At 35.0% G+C, this 13,012-nt stretch overlaps 1 pseudogene; it reads left to right on the top strand.

Moving 5' to 3' along the window:
* LOC131514950 (thioredoxin-like protein 1) overlaps window positions 1–13,012 on the top strand; it is a 69,851-nt pseudogene that overhangs the window by 14,497 nt on the left and 42,342 nt on the right.

Here is a 13,012-nt window from a genome sequence, read left to right as displayed (position 1 = left end):
AGCCACTACCTGAGTGCCCTCATCAGGAGAACGTCAGAGGGGTGGACCACGTGGTCATCTCATGCAGTTTGCATGCAGTTTGCCACATCCAGCACTCACAAAATTTCCCCAACTCACTGAGCCTAGCCAAAGAGAAAATCTATGAGAACAGTTAGCTAAGAGCTCTTCTCTCTCATCAAGAACGTGGGACCTATTGAACTGATAGATGCGTGTTCGTGATATCCATGGAGAAAAATGTGCAGCTTAGCTAGCAGCCCATCAGGGCAGAGGAAGCAAAGAAACCCGGTGAGGACGCTAAAGGAGTAAAGCACCAAGTGGCACCATTGTATATTGTCCTCGCATATGGTAGATGTTTATGTTCACTTGCAACAGACGTGCCCTTGCCACAGCAGCCTGGTCAGCTGAAGGATGACTGCTTCGGTGATGCACATATATTCTGCAAATTAAGCTGCTTTGTTATTCTGAAATACTGCACGTGAAAAAGTTTGAGCATTCGCATTATAACAAGATACCATATTATGTTTATTAATGAAAGTGAGAACAATCTAATAGCTACTATAAATGTATTTTGTTGCAAGTTTTTATCGCCTTTTTTCTTTTTTTATCTTTTTTTGTAAAATAGTTTCTCATTAATGCTATTAAAAATGTGAAAATACCATCATTAAAAACTCATCAGGGGTGCCTGGGTGGCTCAGTTGGTTGAGCGTCCGACTTCGGCTCAGGTCATGCTCTCACGGTTCCTGGGTCCGAGCCTCGTGTCTGGCTCTGTGCTGATAGCTCAGAGCCTGGAGCCTGCTTTGGATTCTGTGTCTCCCTTTCTCTCTGTGCCCCTCCCCTGCTCATGCTCTGTCTCTTTCTCTGTCAAAAATAAATAAACATTAAAAAATTTAAAAAAAAAACCTTGTCAGATGTTTTGCTTATTTTAAACACAAAGCTTAATATAAGGTAGTATGTTCATGAACACCAGCTCATATTTCAAATAATTTTTTTTTAATTTTAACATTAAAAATTTTTTTTTGAGAGAAAGAGAGGCGCAAGTGGTGGAGAGGGGCAGAGGGAGAAAGAGAGACTCTTAAGCAAGTTTTATGCTCAGCATGGAGCCTGATGCAAGGCTTGATCCTATGATCCTGAGATCATGTTCTGACCAAAATCGAGTGTTGGATGCTCATCTGACTGAGCCACCCAGGTGCCCCTCATATTAAAATTTTGTAAAAGTTTTATTTGAAAATATTACACAAGTTTAATATTTAATGTGATCCTTAGTATTTGTATCCTATTTGTGTTGTTATAATTGTATGCTAAATATAATACTTTTTTCATTAAGCCCATATCAAGGTACTAAATCCCTTTCCATTTTCCCAAAAGTGTCAATCAAATTTTATTATTTCTATGCATCCTAAAATGACGAAAGATTAGAAAGCAACATTATAGGGACTTTAGCAATGAATGAGACAAAATCCCTGTTTTCTTAAAGCTCTAATTCTCATGGAAAGAAAGAAAATAAATGTATAAACAAGAAAAATATCATAGAGTTTTAATTGTTACAAAGAAATATAAAATAGGTTGTTTTATTAGGCAGTAATGGTGTGGCTTATTTCAATTTGTGATCATAAAAATCTCTCTTAGGAGGTAACACTTAAAGTGGGATCTGAAGACCAGGGAGAAGACAACCGTATGATAATCAAAGGGATGGGTATTATGGAAGAGGGAATAGCCAGTTTTAAGACCTTGGGATAATATTTGGCTTGCCACAGGAAAAAAAAAAAAAAAAAGGTCAGTGTGGTTCCAACATTGTAAACAAGAGGGAAGCGGAAGAGATGAACTTGGAAAGATCGGCAGGGTCACATCATGGGGGGCCACAGTAAGGAACTTATTCTGAGCATGACAGGAAACTATTGAGAGCTTTTATTGGGGATGTGGCAACATAGAGTTAGTGTTAAATACATGGCCTCTGCAGTCAGCCTGCCTGGGTGCAGATCCCAGCTCTGCTATTTCCCAGCTATGTGATGTGGGTAAGTTATTTTACTACTCTGTATCTCAGTTTCCTTACTGTAAAATATAGGTGACAATCGCAATGAAGTATGTAGGTTTATTGTGAGAATTAAATGAGTTATTATTTGTAGAGAAGATAATAGCATAATATATTAAGAATGTTCAACTATGTTTAACCATGGTAGTCATTATTTTGAATTTTTATACAACATTCCCTAATCCAACCCATATTTGAGATTTTCTCGGAGCTGAGCCTATATATTTTCAATGAAACCCTATAAACCTGTAACTGAATACAAATAAACTCTGATTCTATTTTGACTTGCAATTGACTCCTCTCTATATAAAATATCTTTGCAATAAATTTAATTTTAATAACTTTTTTAAAGCAATGTGAATTGGGAAATAATTTATATTCTTTACTAAATTATATCCCTTTCTAAAAATATGTTAACTTTCTGGGATTTCCCCGTCATTGGTAAACATGTAAAGATTTCTGCATGGACTTTCATTTTGGACTCAAATGAATATGGTAAATGTTAAATCATCACTTAACATTACTTTTTTTCTGGATTAAAATAAGTTACTTTTGAAGAGGAAAATGCTGCTCATGCAGTCATTTAAATGGAGTAGGGGTAAATTATGTACTTCCAAGGAATTAAGCTGAGACTTTGTTAGAGATTCTGGTTGTATGTAGACAAGAATATGGGAAAAGAGGTAGAATGGACAGGATGAGAATTCAGGAGTCCTGTGTTCTATTCTTAGCTGTTTAAATAAAATACATTTCACAAAGAAAGTTTCAGAGTCATGGTTGGGCTCAGTTTTTCATCTGTAAATTGAGAAACTAAAATAACATGGCCATCCCTGTTTATAGATAAGGTATTTGAGGCAAGGTAAGTTTAAGTAATTTTCCCAATGTCACACAGCCAGTAGATATAGAAAGGGAGGGTCTTGCCTTCATTTTTGGAAGGATTCTGTTTGATAACCTGGAGCCACTGTCCATTATACATTTCTCATTCTTTTCTAGTATTATATAATTTTTCAGTGAGGAATTTTTCAGTAAGGCATTGCATTTATGAAAATAAGTCTTTTTCACATGAAATATACCTATGAACTTGCCCTATAAGTTTCTTGATTTAAACAAATGAAAACATTTAAAAAGTTATAAAATTATTCTCCTGTTGAAAGGACACAGCTTAAGAAAGCTATAGAAAGCCTTCTAAATTCTTCTAGAAGCAATAGAGTTCTGCAGAGGTGCAGTTTACATGATATAATATTGGAAACATGTAGATTAAATTTCCCTTTATGTTGGAACTTTGTATGATAGGAAGAAGCAGTTTCAGCAAAATGTAATTTGAGTTTTCAACCACAATTGATAGTAGAAACAAAGTACAAAGGAATCTACTTGTCTTCCTTGAATATATAAGAAGTTCTAGCTCGAGGCTATATTTATATCAGAACAATTTATCTAAGCTTAGTGCATTGGTGTAAATTTAGTCTCCAGCTAAAGGTTAACTTCAGCTGTGATGGGAACAAACAAGCACAGATTTCTTTCTTTTCACTTGACTGAGTCTGGGTTGTACCTTATAGTGGTGGTGGTAGCAAGATGCCAGTGGGTGGGGATGGGAGTGGAAGGAGTTAGTCATTCAGGATGTAAACCTTCAGCTGTGCAGGTAGTGCCCTCTGCTGGTCATTAAACATGTGCATCAAGACTCTCCTATGGAAAAGGAAGTTGAAAAACACATTACCCTTATTGCTCTAAATAAGCATTCAACTCTAGGCTGAGTATTAAATTTATTTTTCTAAGTCTAAATGGTAGTACTAAGGGAATCAGGAGTATTTTATTTGTAATACCTAAGTCAGTTTATCACATGACTTCAACTATGGCTAACATATAATATTTTATAGCATAATTTTCAAAATTTGTTATGTAGAAATACAACTTTCCAAAAAGTAAAATAATTAGTTGAGTAGCAAAAAATATATAATGATGAGTTTCCTTTAAATATCCACTGCTCATAGGGACATTTAAACATTTTTAATTGTTATTCTACTCATATTAAATGCTTAATTTGAACACGCAGTTTGGATATACCTCTACTGGGAAAAGATATATAGTTCTCCACAATATGTTACCATAACTCTTACATGGGAATAAAGCCAAGGCCAAGGAAACCAAACTGAGATTGCTTGAGGAAGGCGTATCATAGCATGGAGAAGAACCTCTTCAATGTCTCCTGCCTCAGTCAGTACCACTTTGGATACTGGACCAGTATTGAGGTTGAGGATGAGTAACAAATAGCTCAAATATGAGATTCATGTAAAAGCTCTGATGAACCTGATATCTATACCTGAATCCATGCTTTCTGAATTTCTCTGATACCCTCTTAAGGAAGCTAGGGGCAAGGCTTTTGAACTCCAGTTTCTTACCAGGGACAGTTGATAAGCATGTTTTCCCTTTACTTATTAAAGGTACAAATCATGTGTAACTTAGACACCTTTCATTAAAGACTAGAAAGCAGAACAACCCATTCGGGCCCCACACCTCTTGAGGAAAATATTGACTTTTACTGTCTTTAGAGTAATCCCAGAAGTTAACATTGATCATAAAGCATTATATTGAAGCTTGGAAAGGAGAGAGCAAGGAGTAGTCACTCACAGTGGCTTATAAATGACAGATCTTAGTGAATATTGTCCATCTCTCCAGTGTGAATACATAAATAACTATTAAAGAGACTTCCAGTCACACACAGGGGGGGAAAGCCAGAGCAATGTCAAGTAGAATCATTAGAGAAAAACAGCACACTAGACTTCATTCTGACCACAAGTCCCTGGATATGGCTGCCATTGACGTGAGTGAAAGAGATTCATGCCAGTAGAAACAAAGGCTCAGAGAGATGCCTTAACACCAGTTAACAGAGTTGTAGGAGAGTCCGTCATTCATTCAGTCAACATTTTTCTTCACTTACAGTCAAGTAGATAGTGCTGGGTTTTTTTGTTTGTTTGTTTTTGTTTCTTTTTTAAATAAAGCAATGAACAAGGAGAAGCTGTGGTTTCCATCCCCCTGAAACTTGGGATAGGATAGGGGTATCTCTACACACTGTGGTACAGATGTATGTGTAAATGTATTTGGGAGTCTGGTGACAGACACCTACACATGTGTAACAGAAACACATAAACTCATGAGCAATATGTCCTTCAGAAAATCTTTGGTCCTCATTTTCTTTTTTGTAAAAAGAAGAGATTTAGGTTAGTTAAATGTAATGTTTCTTAGAGGTCTGAAATTCTGTGAGTCTGTATGTTCAGTCAGTTTTACTTGTATATAAAAATGCTTTGGAAGAAAGACGGAGAGATTTTGGAATTGGCAGAATGATGAAAATCAGCCAAATCTGCCTCAAGGAAGTTTCATGAGGAAATGGATGTTGTTTGTGTAGATTCTTATCTAAACTTGGCACCTAATACGTGAGTTATCAGAAGCCAGATAACTGATAGAAATGTTTTCTTTGAATTCATTTTTTTTCCTGAATTGGCAAAGCCTTACATAGAGTTGAAAGAGAGTAGAAGCTGGGTTTGAGAGAATGGGGGTGGGTATGACTAGTAAGGGAAATCACATGGTTTAGAATTTTAGAGTTGGAAGGTCACTTGAGATTAATGAATGCAATTTTCAACCCAAGCACAAATCCTGTCCTGAAGAGTCTTGATAAGTTTTAGGGACAATGCATGCACAAAGTAGGATAATGTCATAGATACTAAGTACTTGAAAATGAGTCAGAGCCAGATGAATAAAAGTGAAAAAGAAACTCTAGAAAGAGAGAACACCGTGACCAAATGGGGATGGGGAAGTATTATAGGCATTTCCCTATCAGGAAAGCATTGACTGTGAGTTAGGGAATAGTGGCAAATGTGACAGGAAAAATGGTATTCGTGTCATGTTCTGTGTTGAGCTAAGAATCTTGGGATTTATTCCATTACCAGTAAGCGTTTTAAGCAAACTAGTGGTACAGTTAGATTTACATTTTAAATAGAGCAACCCAGGTACAACATGGAGAATGTATTTGAAGGTGGTGGGACTAGAAGCAGGCTCTTTCAATAACCAGTAGAGATCATTAAGCTAGGATCTAGAGGAGAATAGAAGTAATAGGTGGGAAGGAGGAAATAAAGAATGGAAAATTTTGGAAAATCAAATCAACAGGACTTATTTAATTGCTTGTTTTTGAAAACTAGTAGAGAAGACTTACAGATTTTTGGTTTGGGTAACCATTAACATAGAGGAAACAAACAGAGAGGTAGATGAAGGGGAATATGGTGAGTAAGCACGTGGCCTTGAATTTGGGTTGCATGTGAGATATCTATATAAATCTAATTAATGCCATGTTTAAGGGAGAGAGAGAGACAGAAGAAATTGATAACTACCATCTAAGACTGAATAGTGCCTAAAGGGTTTGAATTAATCGATAGGATTGAGTTTTGATAAGTTCATGAAAAGATCAAATTATAGGTAAAACATGTAACTTTTATTTTTTAGTACATCTGAATTTATGAGCAACTTAATTGCCCCCACTACCTAGTGAAAACATTTAGCACTTTGTAAATAGTCAAGCAATGGTGATTATGATTATTACTATTAGTTAGAATTTTACATCACCTTGGGATTTGAGAAAAAAAAATTGGGATGTGAAAAATCTTGTTTCTTCCAAAATCAGAGTCTATAAAACTCCGTGTGTGAGTTATGTAATTAAATCATATTCTCATGATTAAGTGTGCGGTAGAGTGAGAATGAGAAGAGTAGGCAGAGCTGGGTTAAGAAGTGAGGGCATTCCTGAAACAGATGGACTTGACTGGTTTTCAAAGTGTGACACAGAAGCACATGGAGGTTTGGAAAGGCAGGTGGGATGGACTGAAAGAGGGCTCATGCAAAGCCAAGGAATATGGACTTGATCTTGTAGACAGTGATTGTTTAAACATGAAGAGATTTGAATGGATATGAGTCTTTCTGATTTTGATTGTGTCATCTGTGTGAAGAAACACTGAAGCATGGAGAGTTTATAGTCATAGAGGAATAGTTGGGGACTAAAGCAATGGGAATGGAGCAGGAACACGATGAGGAAAAATCTAGAACTACTGTTGTCTGACTCAGTGTAGGGATGGTGGAAGACATATTTATATACAATACTTTGAAGTTTCTACCTTGATGTAAAATAGTCTCTTCATGGTGAATGTTTGCTTCACATTCTTCATACTTACAGTGAAAAATTTCATCTATTTTTTTCCCTGCAAGATAGATGAATGATTGGCACTTTTAATCTTTGGGTTTCTCATTACTAGATAACTAAATGCAAATCATATCATTGTTCTCAATGATATGTGATTTTCACAGGGAATATTAATCCTGAACTAAATATTATTATTTTTGGTATAAGATATTTATTACTGCTTTTTCACCCTTGGTTCCATTAACATCACTGGTGATACTTTTGGTTGTGATGCTTTCATTTATTAGTATTTGTTTAATGCAGATATGTTCAGAAGTGGATCTAAGTTAAAGTTAGCAATATTGGAACAAAATGAATTAAAAAAAACCCCACACTCTATAAAGTGGCTATTGTATGGAAATGCTACAAGGGTTTATGATATTATCTTTTAACCATTAATTCTTTTTTATATTATAGTCTAGATTTCGACCTAGATGCAGTTGACTTAGTTAAGCTTACATGGTAGTGTTTCTCATTGTTTTAAGCTCAAGTGGCTTTAAGATATATACCTTTCATACAAACATACGTACACTTCACATTGTGAATTATGACCCAGTAGTTTCCTTCATCTTCCAGAATTCCCATGTTTAAACAAGAGACATATTCATTACTAAAGAAGCAATTTATCAAACTGGGGAGAAAAATACTTTCTATAGTTTTCAGATTGGTCCTATTTAAAACAAGTCTTCATTTCTTGTGTAGTCCTTTAGAAAACGTTATATTTCAAGCTGCATAGATCTTTGTAAAAGAAGTTCTGAAAGTCATTTACTATAGTTGTTTCCAGACTTTTGTATTTTGTGGACAATAAAATGCAATTTAATATCAAAGAAAGAAAAGATTTGATTTTATTGCCAACTCCTTATTTTGCCAAAAAGACATTAAAATCTAACAAACAAGAAGCAAACAAAAACCTGTTGCATATCACCACTATTAATCATAATGTAAATCCAAAAAGACAGTATTGAATGTATGGAAATTTTGATATATTATCTGTATTTCTGTCAGTCCTATGTAAACTTTAGTATGAACACCATTGCCAATGTGTATAAATCACTGATCTAAAGCTGTAAAGCACTAACACAGATGATGAAAATGCCTTGTATTTTGAAAGATCATTAGGGAAGGGTTTCTAGAAAAGGGAAATCTTTGATAAATAGAAAAGGGATTCTAATTTTTTTATTTTTTTTCTTTTGTCTCCTGCCCTTCCATTCTTCCACTGAATGAAGGAAAAAGACAAAAATATGCTGCAATCATTCTTCTTTATAAATGCCTATTTTTATTCCTGGAATGTTCTTGTTCCTTTTGTGTCCTTGGCAAGCTTCCATGTATACACAGGTACTCAGCTTTTACATCACCTTCTTGGAACAGCCTTCTTTTCTCTTTTAATATTAGTTGTCTCTCTTCTCAGCACATTGTGTATACCTACATACTAGCAATTATACTACTTTATCATAATCTATTTTTGTAATTTAAATTCAAGTTAGTTTGCATACAGTGTAGTCTTGGCTTCAGGAGTAGAACCCAGTGATTCATCTCTTACATATAACACCCAGCGCTCATCCCAACAAGTGTCCTCCTCAGTGCCCATCACACATTAAACCCATTCCCCCATCCACCTCCCCTCCAGCAACCTTCAGTTTGTTCTCTGTATTTAAGAGTCTCATAATCTATTTTTTATTCCTATATGATAATTTCTGACATCAGTTATCAGATGCAGTCTATCTATATTTATTCTCATTTTTTTATATACTCAGTTTTATTTTTATATCTTATTTGGTGATTTCTGTTTACCTAGTTTTTCCCATGTTTTCATTTTTGTCCTTCTTTCCTGCCCTCTTTTAGAATGACTGAGTTTTAAAAATTTAATTTCTGCCTCTATTGGTTTGAATTTATAAACTATTATTGTTTTGTTGATTATCAAGATATTTAGCATAATTTTAAAAGTCTAAATTTAATTTATTTCTCCCCTCTTACTAATTATAAGCTTCCTGGAATATTTCCTTCATAAATGTTAAGAAGGGAGTACACTATATTATTTTTATCTTGTATTGTAGCATTCATGATTAATCTTTACTATTTATTGCTATTATTTTTTATAGTTGTTGCTCTGTATTTCCCATGATTTTAAAAATCATATTGCTTGTCTTTTCTTTTTGTATATTAGTCCTTCCTTTTTGTTTTCATTTCTTTTTTCTTTAAGGTTATTTTTTGTTTGGTTGAAATGTGTTTATCTATTTTAACCTTATTCCTTAAAAATATTTTCAAGGGATATGTGGTTCTAGTTAGTCCGCTATTTTCTGTCAGCTCTTAGAGATATTATTCTACCCTTTCCCAGCTTTCATTTTATACCGAGATGAGAAATATAAGTCTATTTTTTTATTTTTTTTCTTTTTCTTTTGCTATTTTTAGAATTTTCATGTCCTTACTATTCTTCAGATTCACAGATATGGTTAAAAATAGCTTTTATTATTTGTACCATACTTGGGGGTCATTATGCTTTAAGAATCTGAAGATTCTTACCTTGCAGCCATTCTTGAACATTCTTAGTCATTAAGCCTTTTGACTTTGCACTTTTCTTATTCTCTCAATTTTCTCCCTTGCAGAATTATGAATTTATTAGGTCTTCTCTTACCTTCAATTTAATAGTTTCCATGTTTTTATATTACTAGGCTGTACTTTGGGTGATTTTTCTGTTCTCTCCTAACTTATTATTCTTCCTCTAGCTATGTTTTATCTGCCATTTAATGTATTTAGTACATTTTACATTAAAATCACTATGCTATCATTTTTAGAATTAGAATGCCTATTTTGTTTCTTTTCAAATCTGATCTTTTCTATAATAGTATACAAATGAAGCAGAGAAACCAGCATAGTGTTTACACCGTGAGAACTGTTCCCCACTCCAACTCAGAGCTGGTAGGTGTCTGAAAGAGCACTAGAGTCTGGTGGTGGTAGTGGTGGAGTGGTGGGCAGACGGGGACAGGTCAATGGTGGGCAATAAAAACATAGATCCTGGCTTCATGCATCACCAGAGAGGGGGATAAGAGCCAGCTAGCAAGATAATAGCAGTTGCCATGTGGTCTAATAAATTGTGCACAGCAAACTTGAAATATTTTCTAATGAATACCCAGAGGTGAACACGGAGGGCACACTGGCAGGGAAATGACGGTCTCAGAGTAGCAGGCAGAAGTAAAGGTCAGTGAGTGGGTTATTACTATTAATATGTGCTTATTTAGAACCCTACTTTTCATGGTCTGGGGAAACAGGTTATAAAACAATGGGTAAGAGAAGGTTGGAGAGTAACTCTGGGCAGTAGCATTAATACTACTTGTGAAATTACACCTAGTCTCAAATATGACCAACACTTTGTGAATTTGTTAAAATGGATATTTTGTCATTAACTTATTAATATAATTTCACTGATTTCATTGATGATGGACTCCAGGCTGAATCCTTAGCCTGCTGCCTGGAGACGTCATCTTCTTCTCTTTTCCTTCACCCTCATCATACAACACCAATAAAAGATGATATACTCAATTGAAGGGCTATTCCTTGTATAGAAAACACTATAGAAGTGATTTGACATTACCTGAATCACTGGTGGTTTTTTCATAGATAAATTTGTCAGGGCATCAATATATACATATATATTACAACGTAGATCTGTATGTGGATTCTAGGGAAATTTTCTGTATATATTGCATTTAGGTTACCCTGTCAAAAGAGAATTAGGTCAATAAAAAAAGTATATTTAAAAAAATAATAATATTCATAAAATAGCTATGCATTGAACGAACACATCTAAAAAAAATGTCTCTATCAGCCTGAAATCTAGGCAGGGTTTTGTGTCTGTAGGTAAAGATATAGAAGTTTTGAACTGGTTTCCCCAATATCTGTAGGCAAACATTTCTAGGACTTATTCTTTCCATGAAGAAAATTTAACAGTATTTAGCAATTCAACTAATATATAAGACTTTTTTCTGCTGGGTACCTCTAGTCTGCCCCTTCGTCACATAATCTCTGAAATAATTTACACGTCACTGATTAATTCCCTGGAAAAAGGATCAATCTTCAATCTCTTGTTTTCCAAATCTATAGAATTCTTCACATTATTATGAACTATCCTACATGTAATGCAGTTTTAAGTTATCCCTAATAAACAATAAAACTCAAGTGTCAAATGTATAATCTCATATGCAGAACAATGTTTAACAAAATAGCTTTGTCTGAAGAACATATTAGGAGGCAGTGGAATCTTTGAAAACATTGGCAAAACTTTTAAGCTGAATAACAGTAAAAAGTCTGAATAAAATAACAGATGAGGGAAAGGACACTTAACACATCGAATAGTTTAACTTCTGGGGTCATACTGAATAAAGTAATGTTGTTTTTTCTTCAGCATTTAAAATAGTATCTTGTGTATTTTTCTTTTTTAAAAAAAAATAAGTTATTAAATAAGTTACGTTTAGTGCTGGTGAACTTCTTTTGTCTAAGACACATACCATGTGTTGGTTCACTTAAGATTGTCATACTTGTCAGATAGTTTCCCTCTTCCTCTTATCCCCAGCCATCTGTTATTCTTTCTGTGGTGTTTACCAATGTCATAAGAGGCAATTATTTAGAATTTCTCACCTATGTTTTGCTTCCTGGGGGAATTTATGGAAGATGGAAGATGGAAGGAAGCTAAGAAGTCAACAGGAAGGAAGTTTCCTGTTTCTCAGGAAACAGCAAACGGTGGCAAGGATCTGGAGAAAGGGGAACACTTTTGCAGTGTTGGTGGGAATGCAAACTGGTGGAGTCACTCTGGAAAACAGTATGGAGTTTCCTCAAAAAATTAAAAATAGAACTACCCTAAAGGGGTGCTTGGGTGGCTCAGTAGGTTAAGCACCCGACTTCAGTTCAGGTCTTGAACTCATGACTCGTGAGTTTGAGTCCCATGTTGGGCTCTGTGCTGACAGCACAGAGCCTGCTTCAGATCCTCAGTCTTCCTCTCTATCTGCCCCTCCCCTGTGTGCACAGGCCCTCTCTTTCTCTCTCTCTCTCTCAAAAATAAATAAACGTTAAGAAATAAAAAGAACTACCCTACAATCCATCAATGGGACTTCTAGGTATTTATCCAAGATACAAATGCTGATTCTAAGGGGAACATGGACTCCAATGTTTATAGCAGCAGTATTGACAATAGCCAAATTATGTAAAGAACCCAAATGTCCATCAACTGATGAATAAATAAAGAAGATGTAGTACACACACACACACACACACACACACACGGAAATACTACTCAGTGATGAAAAAGAATGAAATCTTGTCATTTGCAACAACATGGATGGAACTGGAGGGTATCATGCTAAGTGAAATAAGTCAGTCAGAGAAAGACAAATATCATATGATTTCACTCATATGTGGAATTTAAGAAATAAAACAGATGAACATAGGGGAAGGGAAGGAAAAATAAGATAAAAACAGAGAGGGAGGCAAGCACATAAGACACTCTGAAATACAGAGAACAAACTGAGGGCTGCTGGAGGTGTGTTGGGTGGGAGGATAGGCTAAGTGTGTGGTGGGAATTAAGGAGGGCACTTGGGATGAGCACTGGGTGTCATATGTAAGTGATGAATCACTAAATTCTACTCCTGAAACCATTACTACACTATATGTTAACTAACTTAGATTTAAATTTAAAAAAGTAAAAGAAAAAAATAAAACATGCAAATACTTAAAAAAAAAGTCTCAGTGAAGAGGAGGAATAAATTGTTTCAAGAATA

This window comes from Neofelis nebulosa, chromosome 1 (genome assembly GCF_028018385.1).
Source record: "Neofelis nebulosa isolate mNeoNeb1 chromosome 1, mNeoNeb1.pri, whole genome shotgun sequence".
Classification (NCBI taxonomy): Eukaryota; Metazoa; Chordata; class Mammalia; order Carnivora; family Felidae; genus Neofelis; species Neofelis nebulosa.
This window is presented reverse-complemented; position numbering and strand designations above follow the sequence as displayed.